Here is a 22,124-nt window from a genome sequence, read left to right on the forward strand (position 1 = left end):
ACATTACATTTGGAACTAGACTTTTCAGTTTTCAAAGTGGTTTCATAAATTGTTATATGACCTCAGCCTCTATCAACCCTAGATGGCTTGGGCAGCTTACATATCCTCCATTCAACACAGGTGGTAAGAAGACCCCTAAGGGTTGCTGGGGATCTCACAGTTAGTGATTGTCAGAGCCAGGGCTAGAACATTTTAGTCTCTCACATTGCCTCTAGCTGCAGGGCCAGTCACATCACATGGTTATTTCCCAAGACTGAAGGAGTTGTAATATAAAATTGCTTGGTTAGGTTGGTTCTTTTTTTTTTTTTTTTTTGCTTCCATTCCTGTTTCAATTTGCTCACTTTCTATTCCTTCCTTCCCACCTTCCTAGGCCACCCCCTCCCTCCCCCGACACACTGTCTCTCCTAAGCTTGCTTCAGATGCTACTTCACTGGCAGCCTTGGCTGCAAATCTCCTAGACTCACAGCCAACACTTGGAGCTCACAGATTACAGAGCTGTGTCCTCAGACTGCCTGTTGCTTTTTCTCAGGGTTGGATGGATGAATTGCTTTCTTTTTTTTTTTTTAAGGAGGAGAAGTGTTAGAGAGGAGAGGAAAAGAATTGAATAATTCTAGAATTAACAGCAATTTATTTTTACCCAAAGAAGGCCCCAAATTATCTAATGCTAACTCCTTAGGTTTGTGATGGACAAGTCAGAGACATTGGCAGGGGGGTAGGAGGGAATACCCCAGGATAAAATGCTTTCAGTGTTATGGCATTTTGTTCTAACTTACTGGCTATATTAGTCTGTTCTCACTGCTATAAGGACATACAGGAGATTAGGTAATTTATAAAGGAAAGAGGTTTAATTGACTCACAGTTCTGCATGGCTGGGAAGGCTTCAGGAAACTTACAGTCATGACGGAAGGCAAAGGGGGAGCAAGGCACCTTCTGCACAAAGCAGCAGGAAGGAGAAGTGCTGAGCAAAGGAGAAAGAGCCCCTTATAAAATCATCAGATCTTGTGATAACTCACTTATTATCAGGAGAACTGCACGGCGGAAGCCAACCCCATGATTCAATTACTTCCACCTGGTCACTCCCTTGACACATGGGGATTATGGGGATTATAGGAATTACAATTCAAGATGAGATTTGAGTGGGGACACAAAGCCTAACCGTATCACTGGCCAACATCTTAGCACCTAATGAGAAAGACAGAAACAGAGCTCTCATATTACTCAGACAGTTTACTGCAAAATTGTGAGCAAGAGTCATCAGAGGGGGGGGTGAGACAAGCAGGGAGCTGTCAATCAGCTTCTCTGACTACCATTAAATTCACACTTGCACACAAAGCACATATGAGCAGTGAAAAGGGAACAAGAGGAAATCTGAAGGCTAAATTGTCATTCTCCCCAGAGGGAGAAAAGTTCTGAAACTATCAAAGCGAAGGTTCTACTGTGGTCTTCTCTTTCTTTCACATCAAAATTGTCCACACAGCTCCTGCCATGACCAACACTTCCACTGAGCTTCTCAAGGAGAAATGGCGACACAGCCCCCCTGTGCTTCCCAAGGAATAAAGACTGTACCTGAACTGAGCATTGCTGTGGGATCCGCTTGTTGCTGGCAGGCTAATAAGAGAAAAGATTCACCACTGTGAATCAAGTAAATAAACATGCCTAGGAAACACTATGGCAGCAGATAACACTGAGAGAAAAATGAGAATCAGTACTATTTTTAGTGGCAGCTTTCTGATGATAATTGTACTTGAAGAGCAACTAGCGTGAACAATATAAAGGCAAAGTTAATTTCAGATCCTAAGCTTGCTGTAGTGTTCTTGGATTATTTGAAATACACTGTAATCCACAGTCATTTTAACTGTGTGACAAGGAAATCTGGGGACACCTTAAGTAGCTGCTGGGAGGCTCGGGGGTAAATGAGAGTGGAGGAAAGTTGATCATAGAAACATATTTTACTTTTAAAATATCTTATAGAGTGTATCCCCTGCTCCCTTTAAGGCTAACATTTGCTGGAGACTTATGTTCCAGGTACTGTGTTAACTACTCTAGTGAGAATGATCTCATTTAATTCTCACAGCCTTGTGAGGTAGATGTTATTGTTTCCATCTTACAGAAGCCATGCAGCTTGTAAAGATGGAGCTAGAATTTTAACCCAGTCTTTCTGACTCTAGAGTCAAATCACTGTGCTAGTGTAGATGGAGAAAGGAGATTCTGGGGCTCAAAAAACAATGCCTCCAAATGAGGGCCCCAACAGCAGCTTCAGAAGCAAAACCTTTTCTGTGACCTTCTCCTGCCTTCATCCCTCTCAGTCCCATTCTCCCCCCGGGCTAGCCATAGAAACTAGAATTTCTCTTCCCCAACATGGAACATAGAAGCCAGAATCCCTTTTTCCTAAAGCCAGTCATAAAACCTAAAAAATCACTCTAACTTTCCCTCCACCTTATCTATGTAAAAACCAGCCATAAAGAAATTATCTGACCTAACTTGTTTGATGATAGGTCATAAGATCCCCATTCCAGAGAGGGTCCTGCTGCACACCCAGAAGGAAGAAATGCATGCTCAGAGAGGCCAAGAAGAATCTAGACAGACAGGCCTTGCTGGGTGTCCCCAGTGTCTATTAGCATTCAATCATGCCTTTTTTGTCCAACCATATTTCTATAATAGAAGGCTGCCTCATATTTTGTTGAACCTCAGCATAAAAATGGACAATTTCCCCTGTCTTTGGGTCTTTATTCTGAAGACTCCTGTGTATATACATTAAATAAATGTGTACACCTTTTCTCCAATTAATCTGTCTTTCATGAGTTGGTTTTCAGTGAACCTTCAGTGGGCCAAAGTGAAAGCTCTCCTTTGGCCCCCACAGTGATAATTCACCCTTCTACTTTCTGTCATTTGCTATAAAAAAGAATCATGCCCTAATACTTGCGCTGACCTACCCATCCATCCCTGAGAACAGGACCCAGGGCTGCTGATGGGAGCAGAGCTGTCTCAGTGAGCCAGAGGTAATGATGGCTACAGCCTTCCCAGCACAACTGGAGTGCCTCTCTGTGGATCTACACAACCAGGGTCCCTCTCTCATCCCGAGTCCAGGCCCTGGCTTCATGGCACAACTCCTGTCATCACTTTATCCAGATCAGAACCCTGAGACACAGGCTGTCAGGGCCCACTCTAACCACAACTCTGCCATCGCCCATGGAGCAGGATGGCTCGGAGAGTCTTCCGCAGTCTACAAAACTCAGTCTCTCCTTCCTTTTCCTGCCCTTAAGCTACAAAGTAGCCAGATTCAGGTTCATTCAATACATGTATGAACACAAATAACCTTCATTCATATAAACTATACCAAATGCTGAGCTCACAGGATCAGTAAGGAACAAATTCTCTCCACATTTTATGAGACTCTGAGTATTAGTGTTCAAGGTGTAAATACAGGTCCCACTGTGGGGGCTCCATCCATGAATATTGTTGTGGGCCTGTATTCAAACATATTCAGATTAAGATGAGAGCCAAATCAAACTGCAAGCATAGGACAGAAGGGAAAAATTCCCATTGTAAAGGAGGCAGGTCTAAGAAGCTTTGCAAAGCGCAGCATGCTTGCTGACAGACCACAGGGTGCTGTGATGTGGTCTTCTTATCTCATTTCCAACAGCCTGTGGAGAAAATTTTCTTAGGAAGGAAAAAAAATCATAACTTCCTAAAGGAATTTCATGAGACAATAGTATTTGCCTTTAAGGAAAAGTCTTATCCTGATAACCTACCTGGAATAGTTTGTATCATTTTAAGAAAATTTCAGTTCTAAGTGACAGAAGATCCAACTCAAACTAGCTTGAGTTAAAAGGGAACTTGTTAGTGGATGCAACAGGCCTAGAGCTAGCTTCTGGCACATATGAATTCAAGGACACAAACTCTGTCACCAGAATCTGTCCTCTTTCCCTACCTGGGTTCCGTTCTCCTTCATGTTGCTTCCACTGTGAGTGTCCGCTTGGTGGTGGATAGGACCATCAGCAGCTCCTGTCCTAACACTCTCCAGAGTTCAGGGGGAGTTTGCAGAATAAGTGTGCTGGGTGCCACTCCAATTGGCCTGGCTTGTTTCATGCACTCATCCTTCATCACATCCCTGTGGCCAGGGGCATCGAGTGCACTTTCAGCCAAATTGAATCCCATGTCTACCCACAGAACCATAAGGGGTTAGAAAGAAAAGGTCCCCAATGGAAATTCAAGAAACTATTTCTAAAAAATGGCGGGGGGGGCAGGGGGGGAAGGCCTAAAACCAATAGAGGTTCTCTCTATAGCATCTCCTTATAAAACAGAAGTACTTGTATTCATTTATTAAAATTATTCAGTGCTGACACATAAAACATCTAACTATGAGTACATTTAGGCACCCCCCTGCCATGTAGTATTTTTAGATGGACCTAACATATTGGCATATATTTTTAAGATTTGGGTACCCACTGGTATGAAAATGCTTCCAAAAATTATGTAGGCCTAAAATTAAAATCAAAGACCAAGACCAAAGAATCTTGTATTTCTATCTCAGATTGGCTCCTAACTCATAAAATGTTATCCCGATAAATTTACATAAACGTTCTGTACTATTCTCTTTATTTCCGGTTTGCCTTCCTCTCACAAAAGATGTGCCTGCAGGTCTTAGGTATTTTTACTTTGTATTAAATGCAAAGGTATGTAACTCTAAGAGATTTTCAATGGAGATAGTGAAGGAGATTTGCCTCTTTTTATGAAATGATTCATATCTTTTCTGTTGACTCCTCCAGATCCACTGTCCCTGATTTTCCAACCTAATCTCTGCCCTGGAGAGACTGACTTGTATGATCTACATCAATGGGCTCTCTTATTCTCCAGCTTCTGGTTGGGTTTCAGCCAATGAGGGGACATAGTGGAAGATCAGGAGAGAAAAAGACTAAGAAGCAAGCTGCACCCCTCGACCAAAAATCACATTGCCTAAAAAAGATGCCCTTTCTACCTGACTCTCTTCCTAATATTTCTAATAATTGTTCCCTCCTGTTGCACCTGCAGGCCCCTAGCTCCTGCACCATCCACCGTGGTTCCCCAACACTTTCCCACACCTTTGTAAATAGTCTCTTCATTAAACTCTTCTCCCATTTTTCTAATTTGAGGGTGTCATTTATTTCCTACTGGAACCATGATTAATATAATCAGTAAAATGTTGACAGAGGGGGGAGCAGAAAAAAATGGAAAGGTGACAGAAACTTCAGATTAAGAAGTAGACCTAATTAATTATCTGATAATAAAAATGCTATAAGTGGGTCCAACCAATTTGATGTTTGGATTAATTTACATTTTCATTTCAATAAGCCCTTCAAACCCTCACATTAAAGGTGGAAACCAAAAGACTAATAACAACACTCATTGAAAATTTTCCACTTCAGAGGGAGTTTTAGCACATACCTATCATAAATCTCTTAGCTACATTTTTGGTAAACAAGAGAGATCAAAGAAATGAGACAGTAATTCAGGAGGATGCCAAGGAAGACGGAAGATTTTCTATTTGAACTCTTTCCTTCTGCTTGCTTCTTTCACAACAAGCACCATTTACAGCCCCCATATTCATTTCCAACTCAGAGGAACCAGCTGTTTCCATAGGAGTCATTAATGTTTTTCAGAGCGTTCTCTTTGCCAAGGTTCAGACACGATTGTGATCATAAGAAGATGGGCAGGAAGGGAATGAGAAAGTTGCAGAGGGTTAGAAGAGGTGAGATGAAGAAGTGAGAGAATGAGAGGACGTGGGAGGAGAGCAGACATGAGAGGTGGGCACTGGGGAGACTGGACGGCAGGTGGAAGAGGGGCCTCAGAAAATGGAATGGACAAGAGAGGAACAGAGGGACAAGACGGTCGGACCACTGGATATTATGCAAGGAGATTAATTTTGTGGGGAGAGGACTGGCAAAGATCTCATGGTTGCTCAGTAACCAGAGAGCAATAACCTGGAAGCTATTTAGCCTACCTTTCATTGGAAACAAGAGCTACTGTCCAGTATGGTTCTGTGAATGCGTCCTAGGAAGGGCTGATTTACCCATACTTGCCTGCTCTTTGTCAGATCAAGTGACATTTTCTGTTTATAAACAGAGGGTGTTGGGCTGCCACCTTAAGTGATCTAATGGATCTGAGGAACAATTAAAATTAGCTGGGCCGGGTGCGGTGGCTCACACCTGTAATCCCAGCACTTTGGGAGGCCGAGGCGGGCAGATCACGAGGTCAGGAGATCGAGACCATCCTGGCTAACACGATGAAACCCCGTCTCTACTAAAAATACAAAAAATTAGCCAGGCGAGATGGCGGGGGCCTGTAGTCCCAGCTACTCGGGAGGCTGAGGCAGGAGAATGGCGTGAACCCGGGAGGCGGAGCTTGCAGTGAGCCGAGATCGCGCCACTGCAGTCCAGCCTGGGCGACAGAGCGAGACTCCGTCTCAAAAAAAAAAAAAATGGATAAAGGGAAAAGTCAGGGGTTAGCCTTAAAACTCCCCTGCTTTTAATCGGCATAAATTTTCCTATCAGGGGCTCACTTTCCCTATGGCTGAGCCAGGGGAACCGCTTACATAGTGGAACGTTTCCCCCTCCTTGGTCTGCAAATCCCTGCTACTGCTGCTGCTTGTTTATTTGTTTGCAGTTAATTATGTTTTAAAGACAGTGGTAAGAGATCCAAGGAGTAAGAAAACATATTTGTTTCATCTTCTTGGCTGATGGACTGTCTTAAGTCTGATTTTTTTTTTTGTCTGCCCCCATTCACAGTGGCTGCTTTCAGTTCCCCAATGATTCTGCATTTTAACGAAAAGCGTGATCCTCTTCCATTCAGTTAGTATAATTGTTACCCAGACAAATCACTATAATTAAATTCAGTTTAAAAGTGAGAACCCACCTGCAACCATATGTTAAACCAGGCTTTGGATAAGGAAGTTGGTATTTTCATTTTGTATTAAATGCAAAGTTGTGTAACTACAAGAGATTTTCAATGGAGATAGTTAAGGAGATTTGCCTCTTTTTAAAAATGATTAATTATAATTCACATGTGTCTGAAAAGAAATTACTTGACCCTTAGAAAAACATTTTCATTAAACAGAATCTACCATTAATCAGGCTTCTAGTGAGTGGATTTGGTATTGACACAGAGAAAGTAATGGAAATGAGAAAAAAAAATTTTTTAAAAAGATCCTTTCAGTGAATGTTTGAAATAAGACTAAAACATGGAAGGCTGCTGTAAGAGAACGTTTGGCACTGTCTGGCTCCCCTAACTCTTTCTGCTTCTCTCTCACACACCATGGAGTGGCCTTCACAAACTTAAACCAATCAGCCTATTCAGTCCCTGACCATAGTGATTTGATTAGGAGGCAGGACAATGAAATGTTTGCTAGAACTTCTGGGAAGGAGAAAATTCTTCTCTCTTCTATAGGAACCATTTAAAGAGACTTTCTTTTCCTGGAGTGTGTGATTTGAAGATGTAAGTTTTAGGACTGCTGTAGAATTTTGCAATCCAGAAGGGAGATCTAAAGCAGCTGCATCACTTCAGTGATATCATTTGAGATGTTAGATCAAACTAATGCTACCTCTGGATTTTTCAGCCATGTGTACCCACATTTATGGCTTAAGCTAATTTAAGTTGAGTTGTCTGTCACTTGCAACCACAAGAATCCTGGCTGTGCTGAGGCAAGGTCAGATCTCCCCCAGTTAGTGACTCAGTAGAAGGAATGTCAATACCTGCATTACTGAGACAGTGCATTAGATAAGGGATCCTGGGCCTGGCTGAGTCACCAGAATCACCTGGGAACTTCTTAAAGGTACATGTAAAAAAAATTAAAGATCAATGATTTTTAAAACAAATCAATTAAAACAAATAGGTGATTTTAGAAAGGGAACCAAGATAAGCATAATTAATGAGCTATATCTAAGAGATAAGGAAATGTTAGAAGATGAGGGCAAATGAAGGCAAGTTTAATTCTCTTTTTTGACTATTATTTATTTGGAGTCATCTAAAAGCAAAGTACTATTACAAAACTCAGTAGAATTGATTACAAAGCTATATAAGACAAAATCTATCCACTCAAGGGATTTTTTTTAATCACTAGGGAAACTAAACATGTACACTTGTAAGTCCATCACTCACAAGACAAGTGCTGAGAAATACTTTCTGTAGTCTTTAACAGCTTACTAAGCATATTCACACTCATCATATCATTTGATTCTCACAACAACCCTTTGAGATAGGCAGTTGCACTTCTCTATTTGGCATAGATTTTTAAAAACTGAGACTAAAAGTGTGCAAAGATAAATATAAATGAATGTCACTGTGGCATTATTTAAAAGAGGAGGAAACAGAAAACTGCCTAAATATCAATAGCAAAGTGGCTAAATACATTTTGTACTTCCATAAAACAGAATGGTAGGCACTGTTAAAATAATGAGGTAAAGTTCTTGTTCTGGGGAAAATGGAGTAAGCACACTCCACCTCATCTTCCATTGAATTAGGATTGCCAAATGTATCAAATAAAATACAGGATGCTTAGTTAAATGTGATTTTCAGGTAAGCAATAATTTTTAGTTTAAATATTTCCCATGCAATATTTAAAATAAACTTATACTAAAAAATTATATAGGATGTCTTATATTTTACCTGGCAACCCTATACTGAATGCCATTAAAATGCTAGACAAAACGAATGGAAAAATTATCTGAAAACTGAAAAGTAAATGGTAGCAGGTAGATTTCTTGGCTAGTTAGGCATTCATGAGCAGGACAGGAGAGGGCCCCTTCCTCTAGGAATGTCAGGTGATGATGGTCAGGTGGTTGTTAAACTCTCGCTCTAAAATCATAATTGGTCCCAGCTAGCACCAAAGACTGACAGTCTCCCAATAGATAGACAACACCTAGAACTGGTGATCAGCAGCTTCCTGATAAGGTCTCAGGAGATGAGCAAGTGGGCTCAAGCATGCCCACTAAGAGGCAAAATGGCAGGGACCCTTCCTCCGGGAACGCTTCACTGGTAAGGGAAAAACACCTCAGGTGAGCATGCACACGACTTCAGTAAACACACTGCGCATGCGGCCCCTCCCAAGTGCTGGCAGGCCACCACACATGCAGACAGCCCGCCTCAAGAAAAAATCAAGGAGAAATGAAAACCCCAGAACCATGCCAATGTATAAAATCCAAAGTCAAGGGCCGAACAGGGCACTTAGATTGCTCAAGTTGCCTGCTTGGCCCTCTTCCACATGTACTTTGCTGCCTTTCATTCTTGCTCTAAAACTTTTTAAGAAACTTTCACTCCTGCTCTAAAACTTGCCTTGGTCTCTCACTCTACTTTATGCTCCTCAGCTGAATTCTTTCCCCCAAGGAGACAAGAGTTGAGTTTGCTGAAGACGGGTCAGACTTGCCACTGGTAATAGATTGAGAAAGAAAAACTCAAATTATGAACAACCTAGCGGTAAACTTCCTGAGTTTTTCGTTTTTCTTTCCTTATCTTCAAGCCTAGACTGAAAAGCAACCTAAACCCCAGAGCTGGGGACTCACCACAGATCAAGTGCTCCAAAAGAAGCCCTCTTTTTCTGATCTGAGGAGTGAGAAATGGGTCCCTTTACAGGACACAAGAAATGAGAGAAATGCCCTGCATTCCTTCCTTCTTTCCTCCCTTTCTTCTTTCCCTCCTCCCTCCCTCTTTTTCTCCCTCTGTTTCTCCTTCTTTCTTTTTCTCTTTCCTAACCAAGACTCCAAGCAAGCTATAGTCCACAGAAAAACAAAGTCCACAGAAAGCCGGTAGGATGCAAAGCAGCTGGATGATGGCAGTTTTGACCAATAGGCACATGCAACTCTAAGAAGGAGAACTTCTCTTTGGCAAAAGATCCACTTCATACTTTTGTATTCAAGAAAATTTGAGATGGGTGTATATATATATACACCCCCAAAGGACCAGAAAGAGGCACTCCTGGATGCAGAGAGTGTTGGGGAGATTAAATAGAAGAAGCCACTCAAACAAAGGATCCTATATATCTGTCATTAAATTCTGGGCTCACCCTTGAAGTGTGCATGCATGGAAATGATCCTCAACAATATACTAGCTCGAGAGCTGAACTATGGGATAGAACACCACTTAGGTCCCAGATTGCCTACTGGGTGGCACACACACAGTACGGATTTGAATAATTTTCCAAAAGCTTTGAAAACACAGTCCACAGAAAGCAGGTAGGAACATGCAACTTAAACATAATAAGTTTAAATGCCTTATGAGGTGGCCAGCCTCCAAGATGGCCCCCAATGACCCCACATCCTGGTATTCACACCCTCTCCTCACATACTGTACCAAGATTGGTCTACATGGCCAATAGAGTAGGGCAGAAGTGACTGCTTGTCTCTTTCGAGGTTACAAGACTGTGGCTTCAGAATTGGGTTCACTCTGTCTTGATCACTCTATCTAGGGGAAGTTATGTCATGACCAGCCCTACAGAGAGGCCCACATGGGTGGTGCAGAACTGAAGTCTCCTGTCAACCTCCACATGAGTGAGCTTGGAAGTGGATCCTCAAAATCCGGTCAAGCTTTGATTGCAGCATCATGAGATATCCTAAGCCAGAAGCACTGAGCTAAGTCACTCTTAGCTTTCTGACCCTCTGAAGCTGTGAGATAATGTTTGCTGTGTTAAGCTCCTGGGGTTTGGCATAATTTGTTATGCAGCAGCAGATAACTAATATGCCTACCAAAACAAGCAAGCAAAAAGCAACATTCTCCATAGGATTCAAACAAGACATAGAGTCTTATAACAATCAAAATGTCAATGATGCAATCCAGATTACTTGACAAAAGAATTGAGAAAAATCTCAACAATTTGCAAGGAAAAAGATAATCAACAAGAAGAAGCAAACAACCTAATTTCAAAGAGCTGGCAAGGATGCTAGGTTTACCCCTAAGTATATCATTTTTAATGTAACTATTGAAAAATTATATTTTTACTTTCTTTTCCAAATCCCTATTGCTAGTACATAAAAATATAACTGACATTTTTATGTTGACCTTGTATCCTGTAGTGTTGTTAAATTCATGTGTGCAGACTTTTAGCAGATTCCTTGAGATTTCCTATGTAGACACAATCATACTGAGTAAAAGAATCCAGTTTCCAAATGTTACATAATGTATGATTCCATTCATATGACTGAAAAGGGCCAGAGGTTACAGGTGGGGAAAGGTTCTTAATACAAAAGGGTAGCACAAGGGAATTTTTGAAGTCATATAAATGTTCTTTATTCTGCATATGTGTTGGTGCGCATATACAATATATGCATACACAAATCCATATATGTGCTTAAACTCAAAACTGTATATCAAAAAAATCAATGTGTGCAAATTTAAAGCAATAAAACCATAAAAATGAGAGAAGCCTGTAATATATAATGCTTCCCATAAAAAGTCTCAAAAGTTGTTTTATAGTATTACATATTCTCCTAATTAAAGGTAAAATGTGTGAATGTTTACGCGCTTGTATGCCTATGTGTTTGTAGGTATGCATTATGTGAGTACAGAAATATCTTTAATCCAAAGTAAATTATTAACAGAAGTGGAACTGGGGAGGAGTAAAAAATTTTACTTGAGTAAACTTTTTTATTTTATTTTTTATAACCAACTTGTATAATATTTGTAAATCATTCAAATTAAGATTTGTGTAATGAGAAAAATTGAGGCCCAGATACACTGTCTTGTCCAAGGTCATACAATGACATAATCAAAAGGATTCTAACATTTTATGCCTAATGTTCTTTTCAATAAATCAGAGGCAATGGATTCTAAAGAAAGTCAGAAAGCAGAGACTGGGCAGTTAAGAAAGGTATTGTAGAGGAAGAGGCATTTTGAGCCATGCCTTAAAGGATTAGAAAAACTTCAAAGATGTAGATTATGGGAGGGAGTTTTTGGTGAGGAGAATATCTTAAGCACTAGAGCAGGGTCAGGAAAAAATAAAGCCTGTTCAGAGTAGTTCAGATTAATTAGATCAATTATATAGATATACATATGGCATTAGTACAAAACGATGCAGAGATTTTGCAGGGCATGAGAACTTCGAAAAGACTCTATGATAATTAGGATTATATTAATAGGTTTCAGAGGAATTTCAGGGGAAGTAGAAGGGAAAGAAGCCAGAGTGCAGGAGGTTAAAAAACAAGTAAATGATGTGTCAATAAGACACAGGGATATGTTTGGATGAGAAAGAAAATTACAGGAAAGTAATTTAAAGGGAAAGTAGTATCAGTGAAAGAATTGAAGGAGGGTAAGCTTTATGATAATTGATAATGGGCATGTTTCAGGCAAAAAGAAATATGGGCAAGTGAAAAAAGAAAAGCAAAGCACCAAAGAGGCAGCATTGATGAAACAAGAGCCAATAGGAGGGTGAAGATAGGGATAAGGGTATAGCTTTGGCTCTGAGACTTGCTTCTTGATTGATTGTTTGTTTCATCGATGAAACAAGGGCCAATAAGAGATGAGGGTAGAGATGGAGGTATTAGCCTTGCCTTTGAGATTTGTAGAGGACTAAAAGGGATTTTTGGAAATGACAAAGAAAAAATGTGGAAGATAATATGGCAGATTGTATTTTTCTCAGGTGGCTGCAACCATACCTACCACCCTACATGCTCTTCTTGCAATTTTATTTTTGGCATTTCTCTCTTTAAAAGGTAGGGTCAATTGCCTTTCCCTCTTACATATGGGTGAGATTTGTGACCATTTCAACCAATAAAGTTCAGCAGATATGAAAGCTAGGATAGAGGTTAGCATATAAAAGAAAATACAGCTTCTACTTTGCTCACTGGAACACTCATGCTCAAAGCCTTGAACTATCACTACTCAATAAGTCCAAAGACTTTGAGTCTGCCGTCCTATGAGAAAGCCAACACACATGGAGAAGCCATATACAGGTGCTCTAGTCTACAGTATTTGTCTTTGTTCCTCTTTTCCCATCCACCAGACACGTGAGTAAATTAGTCTTCCAATAATTCCAGCTTCCCCGTCATCCCAGTTAAGACCCCCAGATACCATGGAACAGAGGTAAATCATATTCACTGTATCCTTTCTAAATTCCTGACACACAGATAATGAAGTAGTTGCTGTTTTATGCCACTTACTTTGGGGAGCTTTGCTATATAGCAATAATCAGAACAGAGCACCTCAATTTATTAGAAAACCACTGTTCTGTGTTTAATGGGTTATGATGCAGGCTGAGAAAAAGGTAGTAAAAGATGAATCCTGGCCTCAGGAAGTTTATAATCAGAAGACAAAATAAGACATGTACGTAACCACCCAATCACTCATAACTACGTGTAACCACCCAACAAGGCAGGAAGTCAGTAGTGCTGCTAGTGACAACTTTCTCAACAACCTTTCCTTTCCCTGACAACCTTTCCCAGAGAGAGTAAGAAGCCCAGGGTGGGACTAGGGTTTCAATGAGCTAAAGTACTTGGAATAAACTATTACAGTGAGTGTTCTAGAAAGGCAACAAGACATGACTAAAAAGATGATTCAATATCAATGAGGGCACAGCTGGATTTAATAGCACGAATTTGGAAAGGGCCATATCAGCTCAGTTGGATTATGTCCTCTAGCAATGTTTAACAGTTTGGAAGAAGAAGTTGGAAATTCAACAGTGGCAAAGAGCTGAATTTTATCTGGCATGACAATTACTTGCACACTCCTTGATTCATTTAGCAAATATTTGTTAAACACCTACTCTATGCCAGGCACTATGCATGATAGAATGAAAGGGGGACTATATAGCTGAGTATTAAAATATACTGAAATAGGAGGGCTTTGAGAAAATTTTGAGAAAGTTTTTGAATGGAAATGAGACAGATCTTCTTTCCGGTAATAGCATTAAAGTGAGTATAAATATCACAATTAAAAGGAAGTAAGCCTGAGATAAATTAAGACCCCTTGCACTCCTAAGATTCTGTAATTTGGTAAGGCCTGAAGTGAGGTCTAAGGGAGGGTAATAGTTACAAGGAGGCCATAACTGAATAGTATTTGAGAGTTGGTCAAATTAAATTTTAACTTACTCTTGGTTCTGAATTATTCTCCTCTAAGCCACCAAACAACAGTTAGTCTGAAGATGGACAGTGGCTAGCTATGATTTCAAGAATAAGTGGTTATTTCCCAAAAATATATTTCAAAGTTTGGCTGGATTTCTTTTCAAGGAAGTTATGTTTAGCCCATCTAAAGACTTACATCTCATATTAATTGTATTTTACTGATCTGATAATTTTAAATGGTACCTTCCTGTTTTACTTTTCAATTCCCTGGGAACTAATGAAGTTGAACATATTTTCATTAGCGATTGTCCACTTGGGCTTCTTGCTTTTTAAGGTGCCTTTTCATACACTTTGCCCATATTGCTACTGTATTCTTGTAGGGTTTTTAAAAATATATTTGGGATTTATATGTGGTTTCTGTTTAAAAAAAGGACTGATATTTCACATGTTTTGAGTTTAAAAGAATCTTTGGTGCTCTAAGAACTGAAGAAAACTGTCCTGACATTATCCTTTTCATCAGTTTTTAAAAATAATCTCAGCTGTTCTGGAATGCTTATTCCAAGTCTTACTGGCACATACTGGTGACCCTTGTTCCACACTATGTCATATCAGCTAAAGACAAATGAGGTTTTACAGCTGTTTGCCTATGAGTTGTTTTGCAACAGAATGCAGCAGACTGTCTGAGTTTTTAGTAATCATCTTAGATTTATGACTTGTACTTGGCTTTGGTGGAACTAGGCAGGTTTAACAGTTAAATCTAGTCACTTAACTATAATGTGCCTCTATGGCCATCTCAGCATAAAAGAACTGGACCTGGAGCAGTCTTTGAGCTTCCTAGTAATGAGATGCTTTGCACACACAGTGGTGGTGGTTTGTGACCTGGAAACAAAGCATGTTTTATTCGACCCAGCAATAGAAGGACAAAGAAACTTAGATAAGAAATCTCCTGACATTTTAAATACATATTCTTTTCCTGATATTGTTGTCCTGTATCCTTTGCTTGTAATAAAAGTGTTCGAAGAGTATAAATGATTTGAGTCTTATGAATCATTTCAGCAATCAGTAATGGAACAGTTAAGGTAATTGATATAATTAATGCACATAGTATGGGGGTTAGGAAGGCATGAAGAAGATATCTAAGGGAAAACTTATTTATTTATTTATTCAGCCTTTACTGAGTGTTTACTGGCTCCAAAAATCTCACTAGGCTAGAAAACGAAATCCTGCAAGAGGGAAGAGAAAAAAAAAATCTCACTAGCAATTGGCAGACAAAAATAACTCAGGCATGACCCTTGATCATAAGATATTCACATTGTGAAGAAAAATATAGACATACAAACAAAAGATCACAACCAATTGCAATAACTTCTGAAAGAGGGATGCGTAAAAGCAGTGAAAAAGAGAGTAAATCTTTTTGAGGGAGTTTGTTAGGGCTTTGTATTTAAGCTTAGTCATAAAAGATGGGCATGACTTATCAAGGAGAAGTAAAAAATGCAAATGCAAGGGAGAAATATATTCCAAGAAATTGATGTGTAGTTTTGTTTATAAATTTTCATTAACATATACAAGTGAGTTTAACATTTTTTGAGAAAATAATTTTTTTGATTTCATTAACAGAGAGCCTTTTAAACAAATTATGGCAACATTTGTGCCACTGAATACTATACAACATGTATATATACATATATAAAGAAAAAGAACATTCTCTAAATACTAATAAAGAAAAATATCCACCACAATGTAGAATAGATCTCCATAATTCTGGTCCTATAGGAAGACTATGTCCAAAGAATATGAGTTACTCATGAGAATTACATCCTCTTTGACATAGTGAATGAGGCAAAAGCAATATTGGAAGAAACATTGTGGCAATTTTCCAAAATAGTTTAAAAACATGAAGCCATGGGTGGGAACAGTGGCTCATGCCTGTAATCCCAGCACTATGGGAGGCCGAGGAGGGCAGATCGTTTGAGATCAGGAGTTTGAGGCCAACCTGGCCAACATGGCAAAATCCCATCTCTACTAGAAATACAAAGTTTAGCCAGGCGTGGTGGTGCACACCTGTAATCCCAACTACACAGGAGGCTGAGGCAGGAGAATCACTTGAACTTGGGAGGCAGAGGTTGCAGTGAGCAGAGATCATGCCACTGCACCCCAGCCTCGGTGACAGAGCAAGACTGCATCTCAAAAAAATATATATATATATAGAGAGAGAGAGAGAGAGAGCGCTAAAAGTAATAGAACTCTAAGTAGAAATAGACAAATCCACAATCACATTGGGAGATTATGACAAATTTTCTCATTAATCTATAAGTTAAGCAAAGGGAAAAAATCATTAATAATGTAACTTGAACAACATGATAAAAAACTCTAATTTGCTGAACACATGTAGAACACTGTACTCAACAGCTATAGAATACACATTCCTTTCAACTGTGTATAGTATATTTGTGAAAATTGATTATAACTTAGGCCACAAAAGAAATCTTAGCAAATTTCAAAAGATTAAAATTATATAAAATTATATGTCCAGGATCACAATGTAATTAACCTACAAATCAACAAGCGAAAGATAACTGAAATCAACTATCTTTAGAAATTTAAAAATACACTATAACTATATGTTAAAGAAAAAAATCATAGTAGTAAATATTTGAACTGAATACTAATAAAAATATCATACTTCTAAAAATTTTAAATTCAGTCCAAAATTTCAGGGGTATTTGTAGCTTTAAATGTATACAAGAAAGGGAAAATACTAAAAATCAGTGATCTAAGCATTTATTTCAAATTTTAGAAAAATAAAGCCTGAAAAAAAGCAGAAAGAAGAAAACAATTAATATAAGAAATTAGTGAAATAACTGTAGAAGGTACAATAATGAATCAACAAAACAAAAAACTGTTTTCAGAAAAAGTCTAATAAAATTGACTAAAAATTCTTGCAAGATCAACAAGGTTGCAGGATAACAGATTAATACACAAAAATCAATTGTATTTCTGTAAACTACCTATGAAACTCTGAAAATTAAATTAAGTAAAACGTCCTTTTACAACATCAAGAAAAATAAAATAGTTAGAAATAAGCTTGATGAGGAATGCAAAACTTCTACACTAAAAACTATGAAACATTATTGAAAAAAATTAAAGACCTAAATAAGTAGAAAGATCTCCCATGATCATGTATTGGAAGGTGTATTATTATTAAGATGGCAATACCACTCAAACTGATCTATAGATTGAACAAAATCTCTATTGAAATCCTAGCTGGCTTTTTTTGCAAAAATGTAAAAGCTGATTCTAAAATCCATATGCAAATGCAAGCAACCCAGAATAACCAAACAATCTTTAAGAAACAAGGACAAAGTTGGAGAACACACCCTTCTCAGTTTCAAACCTACTACAAAGTTACAATACCAAGACAGTTTGGTAATAGCATAAGACTAAATATAGCATAAGTCTAGATATATAAATAAATGGAATAGCATTAAGAGTCCATAAATAAACCCTTAGTTTCTGGTAAACTGATTTACCAGCACACCAGGAAAATGCAATGGAAAAATGAATATTCTTTTCAAGAAATGATGCCTGGACAACTGGATATACACATGCAAAAGTATGAAGTTGAGTCCCTCCCTCACATCACATACAGTCATGTGCCACAGAATAAAATGGTGCAGTCAACAACAGACCATATATGCAATGGTGGTCACATAACATTATAATGGAGCTGAAAAATTCCTATCATCTAGTGATGTGTGATGATCCTGACCCTGTGTAGGCCTAGGATAACATGTGTGTTTGTATCTTAATTTTTAACAAAAAAGTTTAAAAAGTAAAAAAGAAAACAAATTAAATAGAGAAAAATCTTGTAGAATAATGATATAAAGAAAGAAAATATTTTTGTACAGCTGTACAATGTGTTTGTGTTTGAAGCGGTATTACAAAAGAGTCAAAAAGTTTTAAAAATTAAAGTTTGTAAAGTTATAGTATGCTAAGTTTAATTTATTATTAAAGAAAGGACATTATTTTTTATAAATTTAGCATAGCCTAAATGTACAGTTTATAAAGTCTACAGTAGTATACAGTAATGCCCCATGCCTTCACATTTACTCACTACTTACTCACTGACTCATCCAGAACAACTTCCAGTCTTGCAAGGTCCATTCATGGTAAGTGCCTATACCAGTGTACCACTTTTGTATTTTGTATTTTATTTATACGATATCTTTTCTATGTTTAGACATGTTTAGGTACACAAATACTTACCATTATGTTACAATTGCCTATAGTATTCAGTACAGTAACATGCTGTACAGGTTTGTAGCCTAGGAACAATGGGCTATACCATATAGCCTAGGTGTGTAGTAGGTTGTCCCATCTAGGTTTGTGTAAGTTCACTCTGTGATGCTTGCACAATGACAAAATCACCTGATGACACATTTCTTAGAACATATCCCCCTAGTCAACCAGTACATGATTGTATTTCTTTGAATAAGCTTTTAGTCCCCTTCTCTTTCTCTTCACCTTTTGTAACTCTCATAATGCACATATTGTTGTCCCATACTCCTTTAAGCTATCTTCACTATTTTTTTTTAATTTTTGCTCCTCTAAATGGATGATTTCCAATGACCTGGCTTTTTTTCCTGATTCTTTCTTATGTTTGATTTAGTCTTGTGTTGAACCCTTCTATTTAATTTTTCAGTTTAGTTATTGTATTCTTCAGTTCTATAATTCATATTTAGTACTTTTAAAATATTTTATATTTCTTTGTTGAAATTATAACTTTGTTCATGCTATGGCCCCCTGACCTCAATGAGTATTGTTATGACTGTTATTTTGAATTCTCTGTTTAGTAAATCACATACTTCCATTTCATTAGAGTCAATTTCTGAAGATTTATCTTTACTTTTATTTGGAATACATTTTCTTATTTATTCATTTTCCACAACTGCGTTGGTCTGTGCATTAGAGAAAATAACCACCTTTCCTAGACTTCAAAGACTGGTGTTGTATAGAAAACCCTCATTAATCAGCTTGGCCAGAGATTCTGGGTGCCTCTCAAGCCTTTATGCTGGTTCAAACTGCTGTCCTTTGTTCTTAGCAGCCCCTAGAAATCTAGAGAATGCCATTTCCCATCAGCATGCAAGACAAGCAGAATAGAAGCCAGTTCCTTAAGCAGCAGTCAAAAAAGTTGGGAAGCTAGATCTGTGGTCCACTTTTTTGCACCACAAGGTAAGTTGGGGGCTGGAGTTTATTGCCCACTTGCTCTGCACTGAGGTGAGAGAGCCACTGTGGCAACTTCCCACACAGGTATTAAAACCACACACTTTTTCGAACTACCGTTTTGCTCTCTGTAGCCTTCAGGGAACTAACAGATACCAAGTCCCATCAGCTCCCAGAGACAGGCAAGTTAGAAGCCAGTCCCTGGATATTAGCCAGGAAAGTTGGGGTGCTAGTTGTGTGATCGAGCTCTTTCTACTGAGAAGCCAGAAGCTTGGTTTTATAGGTTTTATTGCCTGAATGAGCCAGGGGGAGGAGCTATGGGAAGTGCCCTGATACCTGTTCAAAATCACTGCTTGCTTTGTTCTGTATAGCCCCTGGGGACTAGCAAATGCAGGGCCCTGCCAACTTTCTGTGAGGGGTTCGGGGATGGGGGAGAGAGAAGAAAGATTTATTATATGCAATTGGCTCACATGATTATGAAGGCTGAGAAGCCCCAAGATCTGCAGTTGGCAGGCTAGAGACCAAGGAGAGCCAATGTTGTAAATTTTAGTCTCAATCCAAGTCTAGAGGCAGAGAAGACCAAAGTCCCAGCTCAAAGACAATCAAACAAAATGAGAGAATTCTCTTTCACTTAACCTTTTTCTTCTATGCAGGCTTTCAATGGATTGGTTGAGGCCCACTCGTATTAGGAAGGACAATCTGCTTTTCTCAATCTACTGGTTCAAATGTTAATCTCATCCAGAAACCCTCATTATCCAGAATAATGTTTAACCAAATATCTGGCCACTCTGTGGCCCAGTCAAGTTGGGCATAAAATAAACCATTGCACTGCTATATGTACATTTGTTTTTTCTACAGTAATCCTGTGTTTAGTAACTCTGCTACACTTATTTATTAATTCAATAATTTACCTGTAAGTTACTTGAGTTTTCTAAATATACATCATATTATCTGTAAGTAATAATTTTATTTTTATTGTCCTACCTTTATACGTTTTATTATATTTATTTGTTTTGCCTCCTTGAATTTTCTAAAACCTAAGTACAGTGTTTATTAGAAGTGATGAGAGCAGACATTATTGTTTTGTTTCTAATCTCAGAGAGAAAGCATTTGACATTTCACCATTAAGTAAGATGTTTGCTGTAGCTTTTTTATTAGACACATTTTATCACAAGAAAATTCCCTTTTATTCCCAGTTTGCTAAGAGTATGCTTGCTATTAATGTTTTTTAAAGTAGATACATGGCTTCATTCACATCTACTGACTATATAATTTTATTTTCCTTATTTTACTATTGATTTTTTAAATGTTGCTTTAGCAACATTAAATACTAAGTTTTACATTCTGGAAAATTCCTACTCAGTTATCAGTTTTATATATTGCTTAAGATATTGTTTTCAAATTTGTGCATTTATGTTTATTAATGATATTGGCTTATCATTTTTCTGTTTTACAATGTCTTTATTAAGTTTTGGTATCAAGGTTCAGTGGGCCTAAAATGAGATGAAAAATATTTCCTCTTTTATTTTCTGAAAAAGAAAACATAAACTTGCAACATTTTTTCTTATATATTAACTTAAATTTGCAAAATTATCTCTTTTTTTCTTTTTTAGAGATGGAGTCTCGCTCTGTCATCCAGGCTACAGTGCAGTGGTGCCATCTCGGCTCACTGCAAGCTCCACCTCCTGGGTTCACGCCATTCTCCTGCCTCAGCCTCCTGAGTAGCTGGGACTACAGGGGCCTGCCACCAGGCCCAGCTAATTTTTTTTTGTATTTTAGTAGAGACAGGGTTTCACCGTGTTAGCCAGGATGGTCTCGATCTCCTGACCTTGTGATCTGCCCGCCTCAGCCTCCCAAAGGGCTGGGATTACAGGCATGAGCCACCGCACCGGGCCGCCAAATTATCTTTAATGAGGAAATAAAGTTATAAATATAAATATAAAATTATATAATTGTACAAAAAATATATAATATATAATTACTATACATATAAATATACATTTTAATATATGTATTATATATACACTGTACTTAGGTTTTAGAAAATGCAATTTTTATAAATTATAAATATAAAAGTTATAAATATAAAAATTTTAAAACATTATATATCTATTCAGATTTCCTCACGTATCACTCTGGGTAAAAAATCTTTCCCGGGGGAGGTTCCAAGATGGCCGAATAGGAACAGCTCCAGTCTACAGCTCCCAGCGTGAACAACACAGAAGACGGGTGATTTCTGCATTTCCAACTGAGCTTTGAAGAGAGCAGTGGTTCTCCCAGCACGGAGTTTGAGATCTGAGAACAGACAGACTGCCTCCTGAAGTAGGTCCCTGACCCCCAAGTAGGCTAACTGGGAGGCACCTCCCAGTAGGGGCCGACTGACACCTCATACGGCCGGGTGCCCCTCTGAGACGAAGCTTCCAGAGGAATGATGAGGCAGCATCATTTGCCATTCTGTAATATTTGCGGTTCTGCAGCCTCTGGTGGTGATACCCAGGCAAACAGGATCTGGAGTGGACCTCCAGCAGACTCCAACAGACCTGCAGCTGATGATCCTGACTGTTAGAAGGAAAACTAACAAACAGAAAGGACATCCACACCAAAACCCCATCTGTACATCACCATCATAAAAGACCAAAGGTAGATAAAACCACAAAGATGAGGAGAAACCAGATCAGAAAAGCCGAAAATTCTAAAAATCAGAGCGCTTCTTCTCCTCCAAAGGAATGCAGCTCCTCGCCAGCAATGGAACAAAGGTGGACGGAGAATGACTTTGACAAGTTGAGAGAAGAAGGCTTCAGAAGATCGGTAATAACAAACTTCTCTGAGCTAAAGGAGGATGTTCGAACCCAATGCAAAGAAGCTAAAAATCTTGAAAAA

The sequence above is a fragment of the Pan troglodytes genome, chromosome 10, assembly GCF_028858775.2.
Source record: "Pan troglodytes isolate AG18354 chromosome 10, NHGRI_mPanTro3-v2.0_pri, whole genome shotgun sequence".
In the NCBI taxonomy this organism is placed as follows: domain Eukaryota; kingdom Metazoa; phylum Chordata; class Mammalia; order Primates; family Hominidae; genus Pan; species Pan troglodytes.